The 22,101-nt window shown below is 54.6% G+C and overlaps 2 long non-coding RNA genes across 3 annotated transcripts; both read left to right on the top strand.

Moving 5' to 3' along the window:
• Positions 1-30: 30 nt before the first annotated feature.
• On the top strand, positions 31-15,725 carry LOC102479945 (uncharacterized). Its single transcript, XR_336554.2, has 5 exons — positions 31-210; positions 6,563-6,763; positions 7,738-7,876; positions 10,951-11,026; positions 15,696-15,725. It is a non-coding gene; the product is annotated as an uncharacterized LOC102479945 (long non-coding RNA).
• A 43-nt stretch (positions 15,726-15,768) lies between these two features.
• LOC114004732 (uncharacterized) lies at positions 15,769-22,095 on the top strand. Of its 2 annotated transcripts, none has more exons than XR_003546804.1 (3): positions 15,769-15,859; positions 15,954-16,085; positions 21,072-22,095. It is a non-coding gene; the product is annotated as an uncharacterized LOC114004732 (long non-coding RNA). The 2 variants fall into 2 exon arrangements; XR_003546805.1 differs by lacking the exon at positions 21,072-22,095 and adding an exon at positions 16,777-17,477.
• Positions 22,096-22,101: the final 6 nt, after the last annotated feature.

Here is a 22,101-nt window from a genome sequence, read left to right as displayed (position 1 = left end):
GAGGCCTGGGGGCGGTGCTGGAGGCCGGAGAGCTGAAGAGTGATGCTCGGCCCCGGGCGACGCAGGGCCGCACCCAGCCTCCCACGCGTCGGAACCGCGGGGCGGGTCGGGCTTGTGTTGGTGCGCGCCCCGCAGCGCCCAGGGCAGAGGGGCGTTCCCGCACACGCGGCCGGGGCGCGGACTTGCTCTGCCGCGAGAGGACCCATCTCGGTGAGCACGGGGGTTCCAGGTGCGGGCCCTCAGGTGTCGGGGACGACTCCCACCTGGGGCCCGGCTGGCTCCCCGCGTCGCCGTGCCGAGGGCGCGATGGCAGGCAGGGTGCTGAGCACGCCCCGCCCGCACAGTCCACGGCCCGCTCGGTCTGTCCAGCAGGCCGCCTGGCAGGCCCTGGACTGCATCCCCCAAGACGTTTTGCGGTCTTGGAGCCCCGAGTATGTCATTCCACTCTGTACTGGGAATGAATTGCTCAGGGACACTGAATCAGGAGGGACGAGAAGTCTAATTTACCGGAAAGCCGTGCGGGGCACAGAGCGTGCTGCAGGCTAGGATGGCGCAAAGCTCCCCTTTAGTTGCCCGGAACTGACGGGACTTGGAGCTTGCAAGCGAGCTCAGAGCGTCTTCGGAGCCGAGTTCAGGGTCTTCAACTGCGCAGTCCGCTGGGGTGAGGCAGTAGAGGTTGCGGCCTGGCCCCTGGAATAGCCTCTGCGCTTGAGAAGGCGAACCGGGTGTCTGGGGAGGAGACTCTGGGACAGGAGGATTGGAACCCTATGTTTTCACAGATCTTGTCCACAATCTGCAGCACCCCAACTGCTTCCGCATTCCACTAATTGGCCACACTATCGTAAAATGTGTTCATGATGGCATTAAGGATGTGCTATCTGGCTCATGGGCTTATTGGGTGCTTTTGGCGGAAGGCATTTTTAAATGGTATTTATTTAATTGTGTTTACTATTCATATTTTTTAAATTTTGCTATAGGACACGTGTGCTCACCAGAGAGACAGGGCGAGTGAAAAGCCAAGCCACTGGGTCAAAGCCTCTAAGCCACGGTTGGCCACGTGAGAGCCCAACACCTTAACCACACCTGTGGCAGGTGTCGGGAGGACTCTGGCCGTCCCTAAAGCAGGTCATGCCCCTGGCATGAGAACTGCTCTCTCTGAGCTGGAGGGAAGGAGGGGCCTGGCCTCTGCAGGCAAGGATGCAGCCGGGAGTCTAACCCAGGCCCTGCTCGGGTCCTGCACTGTCGCGGGGGCCCCTGCCCGCTCTGCCCAGCACCTTTCCCACAGCTATCTGCGGTCCCTGGGCCCTGGTATGAAAACAGGCTGACTCGTGTGTTAGGTAGCAGGTAAGCCTTCTCTGATCTTCCTCCCGCTCAGGGCCCCAGCTAACACTGGGGAAGAGGCAGGTGCAGCTCAAGTAACGTCTGCAGCAATGGTGAGTGATCTCTTCCACTGCAGCCTAGGTTGGACTCCCTTCCAGGGCCTTGCTAATTACAGCATACCTCCTTGTTTGTCAAAGGGGTTTCCGTCCTGCATATTCAGACTGTTCCAACACTCTTTAGAGCAGCAGAGCTCCCTGTGTTTGAAATGCAAATTCTCAGACTCACCCCCAGACCTGCGGGCCCCAAGACTCTAAGATGAGCCGCGGTTCGCCAGGCAGTGCTGATGCACCGGACCGATGCACCGGCGTTGGAGAACCCCTGTTCTGAACCGCAAAGCCCAGCTGATTGGCTCGTTCCTGTTTACTTTGACAAACGAGAGTCTCTTTTTCAGAAATCACTCCAACTTTTTGCCAACCCCTAAGAGTGATATTTTGGGGCCAGTAGGTGGCATGGTAGTTAAGGCTTTGGATTCCCAGGTTGCTGACCGTGGTTCACGTCTCAGACCTGCTGTCACGCAGGGCACGTGTGGGTGTGCCCATAATCCCAGGAGAATGGAGACAAAAGATTGCAGCATGGCCACCCCCAACGGGCGATGTCTCACTTTTCTTCTCACTGTCTTCCTCTAGTGAGCACACATGCGCTATGGCAAAAACCAAAAAAACAAAAAACACACACAAAGCAAAAACCGAATGATGGGTCCAGCAGGTGTGCAAAGGTTATCTCTGGACCCCCGTGTAGGCGACTGCTGTCGGAGTCCTAGACCCAGTAGCTTAAGACTCACACCGGGCAATGTGCATGGGTGGCCACGGTCCCAAGAGGAGAAGGCAGAAGGGACTGTGAGGTGGCCATTCCCCCTGGGGGGTGATTTCTCACTTTCTCTGTCTCTCCAGCGAGCACATGCACCCTATAGCAAAAATCTAAGAAACAAACCCACATGATATTGGGGGGGCGGGCAGCAGGTGGTGCGGTGATTAAGGCACTGGAGTCCAACATGGAGGCTTGAAAATCATGCCAGGCATGTGTGCGTGCATGCCCAAAGTCCCAAGAGGCAAATGGAGGAGAAGGGATTGCAACGTGGCCTTCCCCCAGCAGGGATGGGGGGTGTTGATTTCTCACTTTCCCCCTCTAGTTCTCTTTTTCCATCTCCACATGCTCTATGGCAAGCAAACTTAAAACATAATAAAGCTGTATTTTGTGGATTTGTGATGACAGTGCCACCAATGCACTGTCCCGATGCCACCTCGAATTGTCCGATGCGAGTGTGGACCCAGGTGCTGACTCTACGGCCACGTCAGTGCAGTAGTGCTGGAACAGATGTGGGTCCCTGCCCCAAACTGAAGGGGCTTTGCTGAGTGCCAGGCTGTGGCCCGTGTGCCCGTGTGCCATCACACTTCAGGACTCATTCTCCGTAATGGGTCCCCGGAGCCTGACGCAGCTGCCTCCCTCCAGAAATAGTAGCCCAGTTCTCTATCGTGGCCTGGATTTTCGCACTCTTCCACCGGATTGCCTTCACCAGTTTGGAGCTCCCCTCTGCGGTTGGAGAAGACGAAGTGCGTTCTCTGTTCGGCCTCTCTCCCCACACGAGGATCGGCCCTGCTCAGCTCCTGCAGCTGATCTAGGCACATGCCGCGTGCAGGCCGGGCCGGGCCGGGCCTGGCGGTGCCCGTTAAGGAGAGGAGGCCTGCCCCCACAGTCTTCTCCGTATATTCCTACTGACTTCAGAGGGCACTTCAGAAAGTTCGGGGGGAAATTGAATTAAAAGTACTTTTTTTGAATTAAAGCATTATTTTGGTGCCCTTAAAACCCCAGAAATATCTGCATAATTTTTTTTTTTTTTGCTTGAGGAAGCGAAGGCACCTCCATGGAACAGTCACCCTGCAGACCTCTCTCTTCCCTCTCTCCCTCCTTTGGGGATTTTGGGTGCACACCAGCTCAGCGCTTCTCAAGCCGCTGGATCTAAGACGCAAACCATGCGGTTGGCCGTCTGGGCTCTAGGCCTCAGCACTGAGCCATGGGACTGGCCCGATGCTTTAACGAGGTGCACTTTCCCGTGAACCCCGAAGCCCTCACTCTATCTGCCCTGCAGGCTTGCCGTGGTGCTCCCTCCTGCCCCTCGCGAGTCTCCGTTTCACGTTCCATCACGGAACCCCAGCTGAGTCCCTCCACTCACACTTGGTGGGAAAACCATTTCACACACCCTGTGTATTTGAACACGTATGTTGCTGTCATTTAGCTATGATTTAAGTCTCAAACTGTCTACGGCACAGCCAAGATTCTTTTTTTTTTTTTTTTAATTGAGAGACTTTTGCTATAGGGCATATGTACTCTACAGAGAAACCGAAAGTGAGAAATCACCCCTGGGGATGGCCATGCAATCCTGTCTCCTCCATTCTCCTCTCGGGATTTTGGGCACACATGCACATGCACCCAGCGTGAGTTTAAGCTGCCAGGTCCGGAACTTGACCTGTGGTCGACCGTGTGGGAGTCCAGCGACATAACCACCACACCACCCACTGACTCCACAGCTAAGATTCTAAAAGAAAAGAAAAAGATGGCAAACTGACACTAATTACCACATCCGGGCCCCCAGCTAACACGGGGGAAGAGGCAGGTGCAGCTCAAGTAACGTCTGCAGCAATGGTGAGTGATCTCTTCCACTGCAGCCTAGGTTGGACTCCCTTCCAGGGCCTTGCTAATTACAGCATACCTCCTTGTTTGTCAAAGGGGTTTCCGTCCTGCATATTCAGACTGTTCCAACACTCTTTAGAGCAACAGAGCTCCCTGTGTTTGAAATGCAAATTCTCAGACTCACCCCCAGACCTGCGGAACCCAAGACTCTAAGATGAGCCGCGGTTCGCCAGGCAGTGCTGATGCACCGGACCGATGCACCGGCGTTGGAGAACCCCTGTGTTGAACCGCAAAGCCCAGCTGATTGGCTCGTTCCTGTTTACTTTGACAAACGAGAGTCTCTTTTTCAGAAATCACTCCAACTTTTTGCCAACCCCTAAGAGTGATATTTTGGGGCCAGTAGGTGGCATGGTAGTTAAGGCTTTGGATTCCCAGGTTGCTGACCGTGGTTCACGTCTCAGACCTGCTGTCACGCAGGGCATGTGTGGGTGTGCCCATAATCCCAGGAGAATGGAGACAAAAGATTGCAGCATGGCCACCCCCAACGGGCGATGTCTCACTTTTCTTCTCACTGTCTTCCTCTAGTGAGCACACATGCGCTATGGCAAAAACCAAAAAAACAAAAAACACACACAAAGCAAAAACCGAATGATGGGTCCAGCAGGTGTGCAAAGGTTATCTCTGGACCCCCGTGTAGGCGACTGCTGTCGGAGTCCTAGACCCAGTAGCTTAAGACTCACACCGGGCAATGTGCATGGGTGGCCACGGTCCCAAGAGGAGAAGGCAGAAGGGACTGTGAGGTGGCCATTCCCCCTGGGGGGTGATTTCTCACTTTCTCTGTCTCTCCAGCGAGCACATGCACCCTATAGCAAAAATCTAAGAAACAAACCCACATGATATTGGGGGGGCGGGCAGCAGGTGGTGCGGTGATTAAGGCACTGGAGTCCAACATGGAGGCTTGAAAATCATGCCAGGCATGTGTGCGTGCATGCCCAAAGTCCCAAGAGGCAAATGGAGGAGAAGGGATTGCAACGTGGCCTTCCCCCAGCAGGGATGGGGGGTGTTGATTTCTCACTTTCCCCCTCTAGTTCTCTTTTTCCATCTCCACATGCTCTATGGCAAGCAAACTTAAAACATAATAAAGCTGTATTTTGTGGATTTGTGATGACAGTGCCACCAATGCACTGTCCCGATGCCACCTCGAATTGTCCGATGCGAGTGTGGACCCAGGTGCTGACTCTACGGCCACGTCAGTGCAGTAGTGCTGGAACAGATGTGGGTCCCTGCCCCAAACTGAAGGGGCTTTGCTGAGTGCCAGGCTGTGGCCCGTGTGCCCGTGTGCCATCACACTTCAGGACTCATTCTCCGTAATGGGTCCCCGGAGCCTGACGCAGCTGCCTCCCTCCAGAAATAGTAGCCCAGTTCTCTATCGTGGCCTGGATTTTCGCACTCTTCCACCGGATTGCCTTCACCAGTTTGGAGCTCCCCTCTGCGGTTGGAGAAGACGAAGTGCGTTCTCTGTTCGGCCTCTCTCCCCACACGAGGATCGGCCCTGCTCAGCTCCTGCAGCTGATCTAGGCACATGCCGCGTGCAGGCCGGGCCGGGCCGGGCCTGGCGGTGCCCGTTAAGGAGAGGAGGCCTGCCCCCACAGTCTTCTCCGTATATTCCTACTGACTTCAGAGGGCACTTCAGAAAGTTCGGGGGGAAATTGAATTAAAAGTACTTTTTTTGAATTAAAGCATTATTTTGGTGCCCTTAAAACCCCAGAAATATCTGCATAATTTTTTTTTTTTTTGCTTGAGGAAGCGAAGGCACCTCCATGGAACAGTCACCCTGCAGACCTCTCTCTTCCCTCTCTCCCTCCTTTGGGGATTTTGGGTGCACACCAGCTCAGCGCTTCTCAAGCCGCTGGATCTAAGACGCAAACCATGCGGTTGGCCGTCTGGGCTCTAGGCCTCAGCACTGAGCCATGGGACTGGCCCGATGCTTTAACGAGGTGCACTTTCCCGTGAACCCCGAAGCCCTCACTCTATCTGCCCTGCAGGCTTGCCGTGGTGCTCCCTCCTGCCCCTCGCGAGTCTCCGTTTCACGTTCCATCACGGAACCCCAGCTGAGTCCCTCCACTCACACTTGGTGGGAAAACCATTTCACACACCCTGTGTATTTGAACACGTATGTTGCTGTCATTTAGCTATGATTTAAGTCTCAAACTGTCTACGGCACAGCCAAGATTCTTTTTTTTTTTTTTTTAATTGAGAGACTTTTGCTATAGGGCATATGTACTCTACAGAGAAACCGAAAGTGAGAAATCACCCCTGGGGATGGCCATGCAATCCTGTCTCCTCCATTCTCCTCTCGGGATTTTGGGCACACATGCACATGCACCCAGCGTGAGTTTAAGCTGCCAGGTCCGGAACTTGACCTGTGGTCGACCGTGTGGGAGTCCAGCGACATAACCACCACACCACCCACTGACTCCACAGCTAAGATTCTAAAAGAAAAGAAAAAGATGGCAAACTGACACTAATTACCACATCTTGGACCCTTGCACAGCCGCAGGTGTCCTAAGGCCTCGTTCCTGGCAGGCCGTCTGCTCCTGCTGGACCTGGTGGCTCTGCAGACACCTGCTGCCCAGCCGGCAGAGGGACTCACGCAGGGAAGGCCAGCACAGGTTCGCAGAGGGTGACATCACTGTAGTTGGCCCAGTAAGCACAGGAGAGAGAAGAAAACCAGGAGCAGCAGGCGGCACGGAGGGTAAGACCCTGGATCCCACACGGCCGACTGCACATTCGAGTCTCAGACCCAGTGGCTTGGGAAACACATGGAGTATGCGTGTGTGCCCAAACTCCTGAGAGCAGGGATGGCAGGGATCGCAGTGCGGCCTCCCACCCTGGGGCATACCGCACTCCCACCTCCCGTCTCTCTGGGGAGCACACACGCCCTATAGCAACAACCACAGAAACCAGGGCTGCAGCAATTAGTTAAAGTGAGCAGCCCTGGCAGTCCCGCGGGAGTGTAATAACCGGGCCACGGGCCTCCGCCACCTGATGATTCACAGCCTGCTATTCCCAAGGGAGTCCAGTAAGGGAGCGGTCGTTGACCAAACACCTGCTGCAGGCTTGGGCTCCTGAGGGCATCGCTGCTATCCTTGCCAAACAAACATTCCAAGCTTCAGCCCTCGGTGGCCCGCATGAAAACAGTGTCCCGCGCGCGCTCCAGAAGGCAGGCAGGGGACACGCCCGGTTTAGAGCCGTCGGGACTCTGTGAGCAGGTTAGGTTTGGAAGGTTCCCCGCTTCTGAGTCCCAGCACGCCAGGTCCAGAGTAAGCTGAAGCGTGTGTGCTCAAGGCCCAGTGTGTCCCCTCCGGAGTGGGTGCTGGGTCGCGCTGGAGCCAGGCTTCCCTGCTCTGTGCAGATGGCGGTTGGACAGTGCCGCTCAGACTTTCCTGTGCATGGGGCCCTCAGGAGGGTCCTGCTGAGATGTGGGTGTACTGGGTAGGAGTGCATTTCTAGCAAGGTCCTAGATGCTGCTGCGTCACGGACCACACTGGGAGTGACAGGGTGCAAAGGGCATCTCCCATTTACATTGCAAGCCCATTGTGGAGGAGACGTGCCTTTGTGAGGGTCCTGCGGGAACTTCTCAGGCGCTCTGATGTGTTAACAGGTGCTGCCACTCAGGCTGGCGTTGGCCAGATCAGCCGAGCCTGGCGTTTCCCTGGCTTTCTTCAGCAGGGCTACTGTAGGCCTGGGAGACGCTAGAACCTCTGAGTGCCCCGCGTGGACCCTGACCCCTCACCACAGACTCAGCGGTGCTGCCGTTCGTCAGTGACCTGTCTTCTTGCTGATTCTTGTTCGTTGCAGGAAAATGGTGAGTCAATCTGCTGGGGCTGCCACGGCAGATCAGCGTGGCAGCGTCCACAGCGTGAATGCCTTTTCTAGTTCTGGAGGTGGAGGTCGAAAACCTGGGTGCCCGCGTGGTGAGGTCCTGGTGAGGGCTCTCTTCCCAGCCTGCTGAGGGCCGCAGTCCCTCAGCATCCTCAGCTGGCAGGGTGGTGGAGGGAGAGAGCAGCCAGCTGGGGCCCCTGTCTCGAAGGGCAGCAGCTGGGACCTCCTGTAAGAAGCCTGAGGGGACGTGGTTCCGCCCACAGACAGCAGGGTTCCCTCTCCGCTCTGACCGTGCCTACTCTCCAGTGGGTTTCCCGCCTGACTGTGTTAGGGGGACATAACAACGGTCAGGGAGACTGCACATTATAAAACCTATGCATGGATTTAGCATGTTTTTGCATCAGAATAAACTCATATTTTAATCCCATTTTTGTATATTCATTATTATAATTTTTATTTTAAGTCTCTGCTTTTTCCATCTTTTTCAAATTAATCTTCTTAATATCTCTTTCAGTGTTCTCATTACTCTCTCACAGACATAGATGTTGGGGTTAATATTTTTGAAACACATTATTTTTAAAAGGAATAATTTATTTATTTATTAACATTTTTTAATTTTTGAGAGAGAGAGAGTGAGAAAGCAAGCCGCCAGGTCTGAGACTTGAACTGCAGTTGGCCACGTGGGAGTCCAGTGCCTTAACCATCACGCCACCTGCTGGTCCCACGAAACATATTTTAAAAACATAAACACATGGGGCTAGCCTGTAGTGTGGTGGTTAAGGTGGCTGGATCCCACATGGCCTACTGAACTGTTTGAGTCCTCGATACAGCAGCTTGAAAAACACACCAGGCGCATGTGTGTGCCCAAAATTCCAAGAGGGGAATGGAAGAGAAGGGACTGTGGCATGGCCGTTCCCCAGGGGATGCTTTCTCACTTTCCCTTCCTTTTTTGCTGTCTCTCTCTGGTGAGTGCACATGTCCTATGGCAAAAACTAAAAAAAAAAAAAAAAATCAGAAGAGGGACTGTTTCTGTGTTACAGAGGATTTGGTCACTCAGTACTTTCTTTAGAAAAAAGCCAAATTAAAAAATACTGTCGAACATGCTAATACAGTGCAATAAGTCATTTACTTATTTTTAAAAGAACAATGGTAAGCTAGAGCACCGATATGATGACGAGGTGTTTAAAAACTTGTAATATCTGGACCAGCAGATGGCATAATGGTTATATTGCTGGACTCTCATGTAGTCGACCACGGTTCGAGTCCCGGACCCAGTGGCTTAAAACTCACTCCAGGCGTGTGTTCGTGCGTGCCCAAGATCCCGAGAGGAGAATGGAGGAGAAGGGATTGTGGCATGGCCATCCCCCCTGGGGGGGATTTCTCACTTTCTATCTCTCTGTCTCTCTCGGGCAAGCGCACACACCCTACAGCAAAAATCTCTCTTAAGAAACAGTATAATACACCATCTATAAAAATCAGCAAAAATTGGTAAAGACTCAAATGTGTAAGACCTGAAACTAAAACTACTAGGAGAAAACACAGGGGCCAGCTCCACAGTGGTGGTTTGGACAGAGTTCTTGGAAATGACCCCAAAAGCACGGGCAAGCAGAGAAAAAATAACAAACAGGGTTGTATCAAACTAAAAAGCTTCTACCGAAGAAAGGAACAGTCGGGGAAAAACCGCCCACAACGGGACGAAAATCTGCCAGCTGCACATTGTGTGCGGAACTAATACCCAAATACGTGAGAAATACCAGGACTACAGCAAAACCAATCATCAGTGTCAGACGGGCAGAGAACCTGCATTAATCCAACATCGCACGGCTCACGGAAGGACCTGAGGAGGTGAATCGTGAGGGACAGAGGCTTACTGGACTCACACCCACAGGTGTGAGCAGCGTGGCTGACCGAGGAGGGCTGGGGAGCAGACGCCGCGCTGTTCTCATGACCCGCTCCGTGAGGACAGCTGGAGCGCTGGCCTTCAAGACATCGTGGAGCCCTTTGTTGTGGGAGGCTGCGCACCACTGAATATCGCCGGTTTCTCATAAAGCAAACAATTACACAATGCCAAAGGCCATGATTGGCTCCCCTTCAAAAACCTCACCTTCAGAACCATACTCTGATTGGCCACTTCCCATAGCAAATAGGTGAGCTTAGAATCCCTCAAATTTGCATATCCGGCACCTCATGATTGGTGCACAGAAGCAACCAATCATAACCCACCTTTTACAATCCTTCATTCAACCAATCACGGCCCACCAGCATGTATATAACCACGATGCCTGGCCCACAGTAGCCAGACGACCAGGAAGACAACACAGACGACCCGGAAGACCACGACGACCCTGGAGAGCCTGAAGAGCTGAAACACCACACAGTCTCCAGACGACCCTGAAGAGTTGTAACACTACATTGTCTCCAGACGACCCTGGAGCGTTGTGACACTGCGTCGTCTCCGTGCTGCTCACAATAGATGCCGCGACCCTGAAGACACTGTGTCGTCTCCATGCTGTAACACTACGCTGCTTGTCCCGGCTCTCACTCCTTCACTCAGGAAACCCGTTCGACAGTCCCCCCGGGTTGGGACACTTTGTGAGAGTTATGCTTCCACGACCCAGTCGCATGGGTGACACTTTGATACATCAGCTATGGTCAAGCCTATGGATGCACATGTGCCGAGGATCCAGGAACAGGTGTCCCCACGATGGGGACGTTCTGCTGCACGGGTGCTAAGCTTCCCCCAGTTCCAGGTTCTAGAACCAATGGTTCTGACATTTGGATTTCACTTAGTTTGAGGTGCTCATTATAAAAACTTTTATTAATGCCCTTAAAGTTTTTTGTTTTTTTTTTTTTTTGAGAGATTTTTGCTATAAGGCACATGCACTCACCTCATAAGCTGCTTTAAGCTGCTGGGTCTGGGGCTCAAACCACAGTCAGCCATGTGAGAATCCAGCGAGGCAACCATCACGCCATCTGCTGGTCCTGCCTTACGGTTTTAGAAGGCAGATCCAACTTTGATTTCAGTATAATCTAAATACCCTCCTGTTTCACGCCCAGGGGTTGACGCCGGTGTCCCCTGTCTCATCGGCTGATGGACTCTCATCGAGGTTCCTGTCGTAACCCTTCCTCACTGGTAAGTAGGGGCCAGGAAGAGTCTGCACGTAGGTGCGAGGGAGTGGACGCCCAGCAGTCTCCACCACGCCCCACACTCTTACCCCATCACAGGGCGTGAGCCACCTGGACTCGGAGTGGAAGAGGGATAGTCTACACAGGAAGTTCTCCCGAGAGATTCTCTCCTCTTAATATATAGCAAAGTAGAGGACGAGACTCCTAGGAATTCTCCCTGAGAAAATTTCTCATGAGAAAAACACTCAGTGAGAGACATCCGTTCTTGGGGATGCCACTTCTGGTGGAGACAGGCCCCGACGTCTGCCTGGCCGTGTGTGGGTGGTGGACGGTGTCCACCAGTGCCCAGGAAGAAGGGGCAGGCAGCGTGGAAGCGAAGCTATGAGAGAACTGCCCGAGCCGTTGAGACTGGGCGGGGACGGGCGAGCCAGTGACACGGTGCTCAGGCAGCCGGTTCCCACATGGCGGACCTTGCAGTTCAAGCCCCAGACCCAGCAGCTTGAGAAACACACCAGGTGCACGTGTGCACACGCCCAGAGTCCCGAAAGGAGGGAGAGAGACAGGCAGGATCACGACGTGATCGTCCATGGGGGCGCTCTCTCCCTCTCCATCTTTCTCTCTCTCTGGCAAACATGTGCACACTCTGGCAAATTGGTGGGAAAAACAAGAAAGGGGGAACCCGGGCAGCTGTCAGGAGCAGGGATGTTTGGGGAGAGGCGAGGTTCAGAGAGGTCTTATGGGAGCTGTAGCTTCTGCTTTTTGTGAAACACCTGACATCAGCCCTTGATGGAAGTGCATGAGTTATATTATTTACCGGAATTTATCTCACTATCTTTGAATGAGACCCCTGCAGAGATCGGACCCACAGCATCCCGGGGATAGGTCATGCGAGTTCTCTCCAAGCCTCGCTGTCCCTGCCTCCTGGGTCTGGGCGAGTTGTGACTGGTGAGCAGAGTGTCCTGTTGGTCCTGGGACCCTAGTGCAGCCCTGTGTTGGCACTGGAGCCAGGTCCCACGAGCCACGCTGTCTCCACAGCTTGGGGAGGGCAGGTCCACGGCTGTGCTATGAGTTTTCCTGCTAACTGGAGTGGGGAAACGTGTTTTGACGTGCTCACACTCGGGTGGGTAACGTTTGGGTGTTTTTTCTTTTCTTCTGCTATAGGGTGCGTGTACTCATTGGAGAGATACAGAGATAGACAGTGAAAGTGAGAAATCGCCCTCAGGGAGATGGCCTTGCTGCGACCCCTTCTCCCCCATTCTCCTCTCAGGATTCTGGGCACGTGTGCACATGCGCCCAGTGTATTTTTCAAGCCTCTGGGTCTGGGACTTGAACTGCTCAGTCAGCTATATGGGGTCTAACCCCCTAACCTCCGCGCCACCTGCCGGCCTGTGTGCATTCTGCGTTATTGTTGTCATCATAACTGGCCGATCAAGCCAGAGACTGCAGCAGCTACAAATAAGAGCCCGCCCCAGGCACCAGACACAGCCCTTGGGTACTTAGGGTGCACACGTGTGTGCACAGGCACCGTCAGACGCTTGTACACACTCACTTGCACAGATTGAAAGTTGTGCAACCACGTCACTAGAAGTAACGCCACACAGTTCTTTGTCGTTAGTTTCCGCCATGGGGCAGAAGCTTGCTAGAGACAGAGCGGGAAAGTGAGAATCACCCCCCGGGGGATACCCGCAGGCCAACCCCATCTCCTCCACTCTCCGCTCAGGATTCTGGGCACACACACACACACACACACACCTGGTGTGATTCTCAAGCTGCCAGGCCTGGGACTTGAACAGTGCTCGACTTGTGGGATCCAGCCACCTTAACACGATGCCTCCTGGCCCCCACACTTACTTTTAAAATAAGGTGAAAGTTCAAGATAAAAATAATTGTTTCATTTTTGGAACACTTATGTGACAGGCATTGTTCTCTGTATGTTAAAAAATATCATTCCCCCCTTAGAAAAAGTGGGCACTTCCATAAATCATGCTAGCCCCGCCTCAGCGGTGCAGTGGGGCTCGTGCCACACTGTGGTGCTGGAGGCCACGCAGCGGCCCCCTGCCTCCGACCCCTGGCCCAGCCATCGGAGGCACTTGGGCCTGGTATGAGGTGTCTGGACTCCAAGGAGCTACAGGGCAGGAGTCAGGCACGGCGGGGCCAGGGTGAAGGTCTCTCTCTCTCTCATGCACTCTCTGTCATGAACAAAACATAAAGAAACTTTTTTTTTAGAGTTTTCTTTTTTTTTTTTTTGTCATAGGGCACATGCACACGCCAGAGAGAGAGGGGAGAGGGCCACTTCAGGGGAGATGGCCACAGAGCAATCCCTTCTCCTCCATTCTCCTCCCAGGATTTTGGGCACGCATGCACATGCCCCCAGAGTGAATTTCAAGCCACTGGGTCTGGGACTTGAACCGTGATCATCCATGTGGGAGTCCAGTGATGTAACCGCTATGCCATCTCTGGCCCTAACAAAGAAACTTTAAAAAAATGATTTGGTATATGAGAATCTGAAACTCAGAGAGATGGGGAATCTCCTCCCAAGACCACGCATTATTATTCAGTCAGTCCGTGAGTGCAGTGAGAAACAGAGAGACGCAGGGTCAGCAGGGCCACTGGCAGCCTCCGCAGCTGGGGTCAACCTGGCCGGCTGCCTCTTGATGTAAGAGATTTGGGAACACTCGGATCACAGTACCCCTTCCCCAGAAAATAGCTTCAATGAGCAGGTCACCAAGAAGTGAAAACATCTTAGCAAGCCACCCAGGCAGTGGTGGTCAGTATTGTTTTGTTACATTAAAAAAACAAAACAAAACAACCAAAACATACTGTTTCATTAACATAGCTTTAAGAAAAAAATTTTTGATTGGTCCCAGTATCTGAGGCTCTGAAATGTCAGTGTCTTCTATTCACATGGGCTCTGAAGGTCTGAAAGCCGGAGCCTGCAGGCATTTGGTTCCCGCCGCGGTCCGCGGTCCGCAGGCCTCCATCGCCACCTGGTGGACAACGGGTGATGTGCTCTCAACTGAGCGGACCGTGGCGTGCCCAGGAGAGGCGACGGCGGGGAAGTTTTCCACGTGGCAGTTTATCTGGAAGGAATGTACGGGATATAAAAACTGAATGCATGAAAATAGTTTATTTCTAGACAAAAAGGAGGACGACACTTTCCAGATGCTGGATTACAGACTAGGATGATATGGAACCTAAGAAATTATTCTTTTTTTCCCCTTTCTTTCCAGAGGGCACATGAATTCTCCAGGGAGAGAGACTGAGAAAGAGAAACATCCCACCGTCACCCCCACTGAGGTGTAGCCGTGGCACAATCCTTTCCCTCCAGCTCTCCGTCTCACCAGGATTAGGCACATGCATGTGCCTGCGCTTTCTGTGTTTTTCCAGCCTCCAGGACTGGGATTTGAACTGTGATGGCCACGTGGAATCTGGTGCCCTTAACCACTAGACTATGGGGCTGGCCCCCAAAATATTCATTTTATTTTTATTTATTAAAATGTGCAGGGCCAGCAGATGGTGTGATGGTTACATCGCTGGACTCCCACACAGACAACCGCAGTTCGAGTCCCGGACCCAGTGGCTTAAAAATCTCATGTCAAATGTGTGTGCATGCGTGCCCAAAATCCCAAGAAGAGAAGGGAGGAGAAGGGATTGTGGCTTGGTCACCCTCCCAGGGGTTAATTTCTTCCTTTCTTTCTCTGTTTCTCTCTGTCTTTCTGGGGAGCACACATGCCCTATAGCAAAAACCTCTCTCTCAAAAAAAATTAAAATTAAAAAATAAATACAGAAATAAAAATGTGCTCCAAGTAGCATGGTCATTAAGGCACTGATCCCACATGTCCAGCTCTGTGGTTTGAGTCCCAGACCCGGTGGTGTGAAGGAGTAATTCCTCATCTTTCCTCTCCCTCTGTCTCTCTCTGGTGATCACATTCGCCCTATATATAAAAGAAAAAATCCCTAAATGGGACCAGCAGTTGGCGTAATGGCTACGTCGCTGGACTCCCATGTAGTCGACTGCAGATCGAGTCCTGGACCCAGTGGCTTAAACTCACGCCGGGCGCGTGTGCGTGCGTGCCCAAGATCCTGAGAGGAGAATGGAGGAGAAGGGATTGCGGTGTGGCCATTCCCCCTGGGGGTGATTTCTCACTTTCTCTCAGTCTCTTTTGGTCTTTCTGGGGAGCACACGGCCCTATAGCAAAAACCTCTCAAAAAAAAAACCCTAAGAGAAAATTTGCTACATGGCATGTGTGCTCACTGGAGTCAGAGACAGAGAGAAAGTGAGAAATCACCCTCCAGGGGCAATGCCATGCCAAAATGCCTAATTCTCCATGATCTGTTGGGCTTTGGGCACACACACTCATGCACCTGGTGTGGTTTTCACCGAGTCTGGGACCCACTGCTCAGTGGGGTATGTGGGGTCCAGTGCCTTGACCCCCACACCACCAGCTGGCCCCAAAGTATTCTTTTTAAAAACATTTTTTTTTGTAAAAAAAAATGTGTTTACAAAAAAGGGAAGAGAAGAACCCCTTTTCTTTTTTAAAACTTTTTTTTTTAAGAGAGATTTTTGCTGTAGTACATGTATGCTTGCTAGAGAGACAGAGAGATAGAAAGCGAGAAATCACCCTCCCTCGGGGGATGGCCATGCTGCAATCCCTTCTCTTCCATTCTCCTCCCAGGATTTTGGGCACACGCACACAGGTGTCCAGCATGAGTTTCAAGCTGCTGGATCTGGGACTTGAACAGTGGTCGACGACGTGGGAGTCCAGTGATGTAACCCTTATGCCTTCTGCTGGTCCTGAAGAACCCCTTTTCTCCCTATGCTGTTTTCATCACACTTGTGGTAAGTTATGCCACAGGTTAAACTGGGTTACCAGATGCTGAGCGCCCCCGGCAGGCGGCTTGTCCTGTTCACTGTCACCTCCCCCCACACCTAGACAGCATCCCGCAGTTTACCCCCGAGGGCACGAACCCCAGGTCAGACTTGCTCCTGAGCTACACTCCGGTCTGCGCTCGCCTTTGTCCTGACTCGCCACTCCTGTCTCCGCCAGGGTCTCAGAAGCTGCACGGTAAGATCCCTGGCCCCTCGAGGGGCGGTGTGGACTCAGGGCCGGCTCCAGCTCACCTGCGGCACTGCCCTTCATGGCTCAGGGCGTCCTTGCCTTTCTCTTCTTCCCGCTCCTTTCTCTGTAAGCCCGTCTCATTGCGCTCCCAAATCCGCTATGGTCTGAGGGCCTCTTGCCTGGAAATGGAAGTGCTTTCCAGACATGACGCGAGTTTCTAGTAAAACAAATGGGGACAACAGGGCAGGAAACCACAGCCCCGGGAGAGGGCTGCTGCGGGGAGAGCTGGGCTGGCCTGTCACCGCGTCCGAGCCCTGGAGCCTGACCCTCCGGCCTGACCAGGACCCCCACGCTGCAGTGGGGTCAGCCGGCCGCCTCGCGGAGAGCGGGTCTCGGCTCCCAGGCTGCAAGTGGAGGCAGCTGGCGTCTCCCTCCTAAGACTGCAGCTGCTCTGCGGTGAGTAACGCCAGCCACTGGGACAGCAGGAGCTTCCTCTGGTGGCTTTTAACTGAATGCTACTTTCCAGGTGTTTTCTCGGGCTGGCCCTCACTGTCGATTTGTGGTGGCGGTGACATTTTCTTTCCGTAGCATTTTATTATTTTCGAGTAGTGATGTTTAGTTTAGTTTGGGGAAATGTCCTTTCCAAACTCCTGGGTTCTGATGACACAGAGTTCTTGGTCTTGTGCTAATCCCACAGTCTCCAGGACGTGGCCCAGCACAGACTCACCCTGACACACGGGCTGAGAAGGGCGCACCAGACCCCCCTTGTGCAGGCTGCCATGTTCGCCCACAGAGCCTGGCCAGGCATTCGAGTCAGCCGTCTTTACCCGGATCTTTGCCTCTTTATTCACGACGTACACCAACCTGCTGGGTGCAAAGCGACTACCCTAGGCCATACAGCAAGCCAATAGTAAGATCAGAATTAGGACAGGGCAGAGGGACGCCCTCATCCACGTTCTCGTCCCTCCTGGCTGGAAGCTGCTCAGGTGACCTTGCAGGTGACCTCAGGCAGCAGCACCTCCACTGTGAGTGGAGCTCCTCCTCTGCCGTCTGGCGAGTTCGAGCACACGGGAAATGAGTTCGCTACACCTGCACTGCGCCTGCAAGCTTGTTACGTAATGGTGGCTTCGCTGTCTACGCTGTGGATGGATGCACATCTGTGTGTGGCAGTTTGCATTTGGCAACGAGCCACGATTGTCTGCAGCCCTTTTAAGGGAAAGGAGCACCTGGTCGGCTCTGCCCTGCTCTGCCCACCCTCCCTGCTCTGCCCACCCTCCCTGCTCTGCCCATCCTCCCTGCTCTGCCCTGCTCTGCTTGGCCTTGGTCCAGCCTGGTGAGCCCATGATGGCCTCGGTTTGGCTCCGCCCAACCCCATGTGCTGGGAGCTGCGAGAGGGAGGAGGTGCTCTGTGTGCATTCCCCACGCGTGTCACCAGCTCCCAGAGGAGGAGGCGCTCTGCGTGTTCCCCACGCGTGTCACCAGCTCCCAGAGGAGGAGGTGCTCTGCGTGTTCCCCACGCGTGTCACCAGCTCCCAGAGGAGGAGGCGCTCCGTGTCCTGCTGTGGGCCCTGCAGGTCTACCTGGAGCTCCGTGAGCGTCACTGAACCTGCTAGTGAGCCATGCAAGGCCATGTCCTCGTGTCTTGTCCCACTCCCTGCACCCCTGCTCACCCAGCCTTGGAGGGTGAAACTCCTGGCGAAACAGCGCCCTCCTCCTCCTCTCGGCCGCACCCCACATTCGCACCACCTGCCACCCTTCGTAGCCTTCCCCGGAGCTGCCTGCGAGGCCGGTACTGCTCGAGAAGTGCCGGTGGTGAGAAGCATTTCTAGAAGCAGTTTTCTATTCAAAGAGTCCGAAATAATGGGAGTTTGGGTAAAGGGGGTGAAAGAGGGTGTGTCCCGACCAGTTGGTTCAAAACAAACACAGCCCGTGGTCCTCCAGGGGAATGTCACTCAGAACCCGCGTGTTCCTAACAAAAATGTCCTGTCGCATGGCACATACATTCCCTTTCCTGTGAAACTCTTCCTATCCTGAGGGCAGACGCTGAACTTCCATTTATCTTCCCCCAGCTGAACGGGCACTTTTGTTTGTCAACATTTGCCAGAGGGTGCATGCGCTCCTCAGAGAGAGACAGAGAGACAGAGTCAGGTGGGCAGACGGGGAGACAGCACCTTCCGTGAGACAGAGAGAGACAGAGTCAGGTGGGCAGACGGGGAGACAGCACCTTCCGTGAGACAGAGAGAGACAGAGTCAGGTGGGCAGACGGGGAGACAGCACCTTCCGTGAGACAGAGAGAGACAGAGTCAGGTGGGCAGACGGGGAGACAGCACCTTCCGTGAGACAGAGAGAGACAGAGTCAGGTGGGCAGACGGGGAGACAGCACCTTCCGTGAGACAGAGAGAGACAGAGTCAGGTGGGCAGACGGGGAGACAGCACCTTCCGTGAGACAGAGAGAGACAGAGTCAGGTGGGCAGACGGGGAGACAGCACCTTCCGTGAGACAGAGAGAGACAGAGTCAGGTGGGCAGACGGGGAGACAGCACCTTCCGTGAGACAGAGAGAGACAGAGTCAGGTGGGCAGACGGGGAGACAGCACCTTCCGTGAGACAGAGAGAGACAGAGTCAGGTGGGCAGACGGGGAGACAGCACCTTCCGTGAGACAGAGAGAGACAGAGTCAGGTGGGCAGACGGGGAGACAGCACCTTCCGTGAGACAGAGAGAGACAGAGTCAGGTGGGCAGACGGGGAGACAGCACCTTCCGTGAGACAGAGAGAGACAGAGTCAGGTGGGCAGACGGGGAGACAGCACCTTCCGTGAGACAGAGAGAGACAGAGTCAGGTGGGCAGACGGGGAGACAGCACCTTCCGTGAGACAGAGAGAGACAGAGTCAGGTGGGCAGACGGGGAGACAGCACCTTCCGTGAGACAGAGAGAGACAGAGTCAGGTGGGCAGACGGGGAGACAGCACCTTCCGTGAGACAGAGAGAGACAGAGTCAGGTGGGCAGACGGGGAGACAGCACCTTCCGTGAGACAGAGAGAGACAGAGTCAGGTGGGCAGACGGGGAGACAGCACCTTCCGTGAGACAGAGAGAGACAGAGTCAGGTGGGCAGACGGGGAGACAGCACCTTCCGTGAGACAGAGAGAGACAGAGTCAGGTGGGCAGACGGGGAGACAGCACCTTCCGTGAGACAGAGAGAGACAGAGTCAGGTGGGCAGACGGGGAGACAGCACCTTCCGTGAGACAGAGAGAGACAGAGTCAGGTGGGCAGACGGGGAGACAGCACCTTCCGTGAGACAGAGAGAGACAGAGTCAGGTGGGCAGACGGGGAGACAGCACCTTCCGTGAGACAGAGAGAGACAGAGTCAGGTGGGCAGACGGGGAGACAGCACCTTCCGTGAGACAGAGAGAGACAGAGTCAGGTGGGCAGACGGGGAGACAGCACCTTCCGTGAGACAGAGAGAGACAGAGTCAGGTGGGTAGAGGAGGCAGCGCCTTCCGTGAGGTGGGGTCACGCCACAAGCCCTGTCCCTCTGTCCCATTTCAGCGGTTGTACCCGCTGTGTTTCGCGCGACTGCGTTGGGGACTTGGACTCTGCCATCAGCCATGTGGACCAGGCTGCTTTAGCCATCAGGCCACGGGGCTGGCCACAGACACTCAGTTTTTAAAATGACTACGGACAGAGCCACTACACCAGGGCCGTGCCAGGAAGTGTGGCCGTGGCTTCAGGCAGGGTGGCCGCCTTCTAGTGGACAATTTCCGTCCATTAGAGACCCTCTGTGCTGCTCCACGGAGCTGGTTCTAGACTGGAACTTCACTGCGTCTCCCACTCTGTGCATAGCCGGAGTTAGCAAACTTAGGATGGACGATGGTCAGTATTCTGGGCTGGAGGATAACACGCCTCCATTCCATATTTTTAAAAACATGCAGCTCATGCAGCTCAAGGGCGCAGGAGCAGCACAGGTGGTCTGCAGAGTCTACCATGTGGTCGCAGCGCTCAGGTCGGCTCCCGTGTGGACGCGTGCCGGACGTGAGGTCTGCGCAGTTTAACAGGTGGCCGAGTGGCGGCGCTACAGGAGCGCCCGGTCCTCGCTGACCTTCGGCAAAGGAGCCGGTGTTGTTCCGCACTCTCGGCACCGTCCCAAGTCCTGAGTACTCCCAGCAAGCGGGTTGTGAGGCCCGAGGTGCAGTGTCAGGTCCGGCCACTCCGGGGAGGGCGGGGCGAGTGCCAGCACAGTCCGCGCTGTCCCCGCACTCGCACTCGGGTGGCAGCTGCCTAGCTTCTCCATGAATCTGAAATCCTGGCCCCCGTGCCAGGTAAGCGGAGCGCGGCAACCCCACCCTCGCTGTGCGGGAAGAGGACGAGCGTTCGTCCGGCAGGGCTCTGTGGTCCTCGCTGTCCGCGTGTACCCGGCTCCGGCCCACGGCCCGTTAGCGCCCCCCGTGGCTGGGTTTGGTACAGCAGCACGGATTGGGCTCCCGCCCGGACGGGGCCCGCAGCGCCACGGAGCTTTCTTGAACTGTTCTGGCAGGTCAGGCCCTGCTCAGCTTCCTCTGGAAAGCCAGGGCTGGAGAATAGGGTGGTGTTAGATTTGAAGCTCAGACCCCACGAGCGCCATCACACTGGCTTGACGATTCTTCCCCCATCTCCTCGCAATTACTGTGAAGCCAGTTACCGTTCTTCAGATTAGGTGAGGCCCTAACTATATTAGGAAGTAAAATTACCAGCACTTTCTCAGACTTTGGAAGGCACGAGGTGAGCCTTCCCTGGAGTCTCAGAGGCGGCCACGAGGGGGCGCTGCGGCGCCGAGCCTGCCCGAGGGAGAGCCCGCTCCACCCACAGGTCGGCCCCGCCGGGAAGACCGCCGTGAATAAAGGGCCCTTACCTGAGCTCACCTGTGAGGAAGCCGCCATTGCAACTCCTGTCTCCTGCGTGGAAAGGAAAACAGCTCAGGAGAGACGGTCGTAAGCCAATGACAATGTTTATCTTTCAGGAAAGCGACCAGTAGAAATACATAGAAGGAGAAATTTTAAGGATATACGACAATAAAAAAAGCACTGCTGCTTTAATGGTGCTGAGAAACCCTGGGTCGAGGTAACAGCTATTAGAGAACTGGGTCAGCTTCACAGCAACGGAGCCACGTCTGGAAAGCAGGCAAGCCTTAATCCCCACGTGGGCCCGACATTCAACCCTGCCCGTTTTACCTCCAAGCTCCTGGAGCAGCAGCAGCTGGCGGGATGCCACGGTAGACTGCACATTTGCCTTTCAGGACGGGATACAAGCCCTCTGCCGTCGTGGGTCCTGACAACAGGGCCCGGTTCCGGAAGCTGGGGGCAGGGGACCTTGCCTGCCCTCGGCGGTTCCAGCTGCTACATGGGTGGAGGGAAACGACCTGGAATATTCCCGTTAACATCAGTTTCCATTTCATGCAACCGGTGGGGACCTGGAGTCCCCAAATGCAGACCGCGCTGCTTCCCGGCAGAGCCTGGCCTGACAGCGCCGGGCTCGGCCACGTCCCTCCGCGGAGCAGACGGAGCAGACGGAGCAGACGAGCAGTCAGAGCTGGGCTCGTGCAGGAGAGACACACCTCCCGGGGCGAGGACGCAGAAAGGGTCCCGTGTGTTTAGTCTTTGCTATTTTTACCCTTCTGGTTTTCAGTTAAATTGTGACTGACAATCGTTTGGTTATAGTGACCCATTAATTCACTAAACAGAAGCCCATTGGTGTCAAAGCCTCCTTTTTTCAAGTTTAAAAGAAAATGGATCTCTACATGTGTCATTACACCTCCAGGACCTTGTCACCCGGCAAAACAGAAGCTCTGCGCTCACCGGTCGGTAACTTGCCGTCCCGTCCTGGTGACCGCCCGCCATTCCCGAGTTCAACTCTGCTCATGTACGCGAGGTCACCTGGTGTCTCTTTCTGTGTCTGGCTGTCCGCACAGTGGGACGTCCTTGCGGTCCATCCTGTCATGCTGAAGACCAAGTCAGATTTCCTTCTTGTTCGGGACTAAACACCCCCCCCCC

Source organism: Tupaia chinensis, unplaced genomic scaffold (genome assembly GCF_000334495.1).
Source record: "Tupaia chinensis unplaced genomic scaffold, TupChi_1.0 Scaffold139767_1, whole genome shotgun sequence".
NCBI lineage: Eukaryota > Metazoa > Chordata > Mammalia > Scandentia > Tupaiidae > Tupaia > Tupaia belangeri.
Note: the sequence above shows the minus strand (reverse complement) of the source record. Positions and strands in the feature narration are given on the sequence as shown.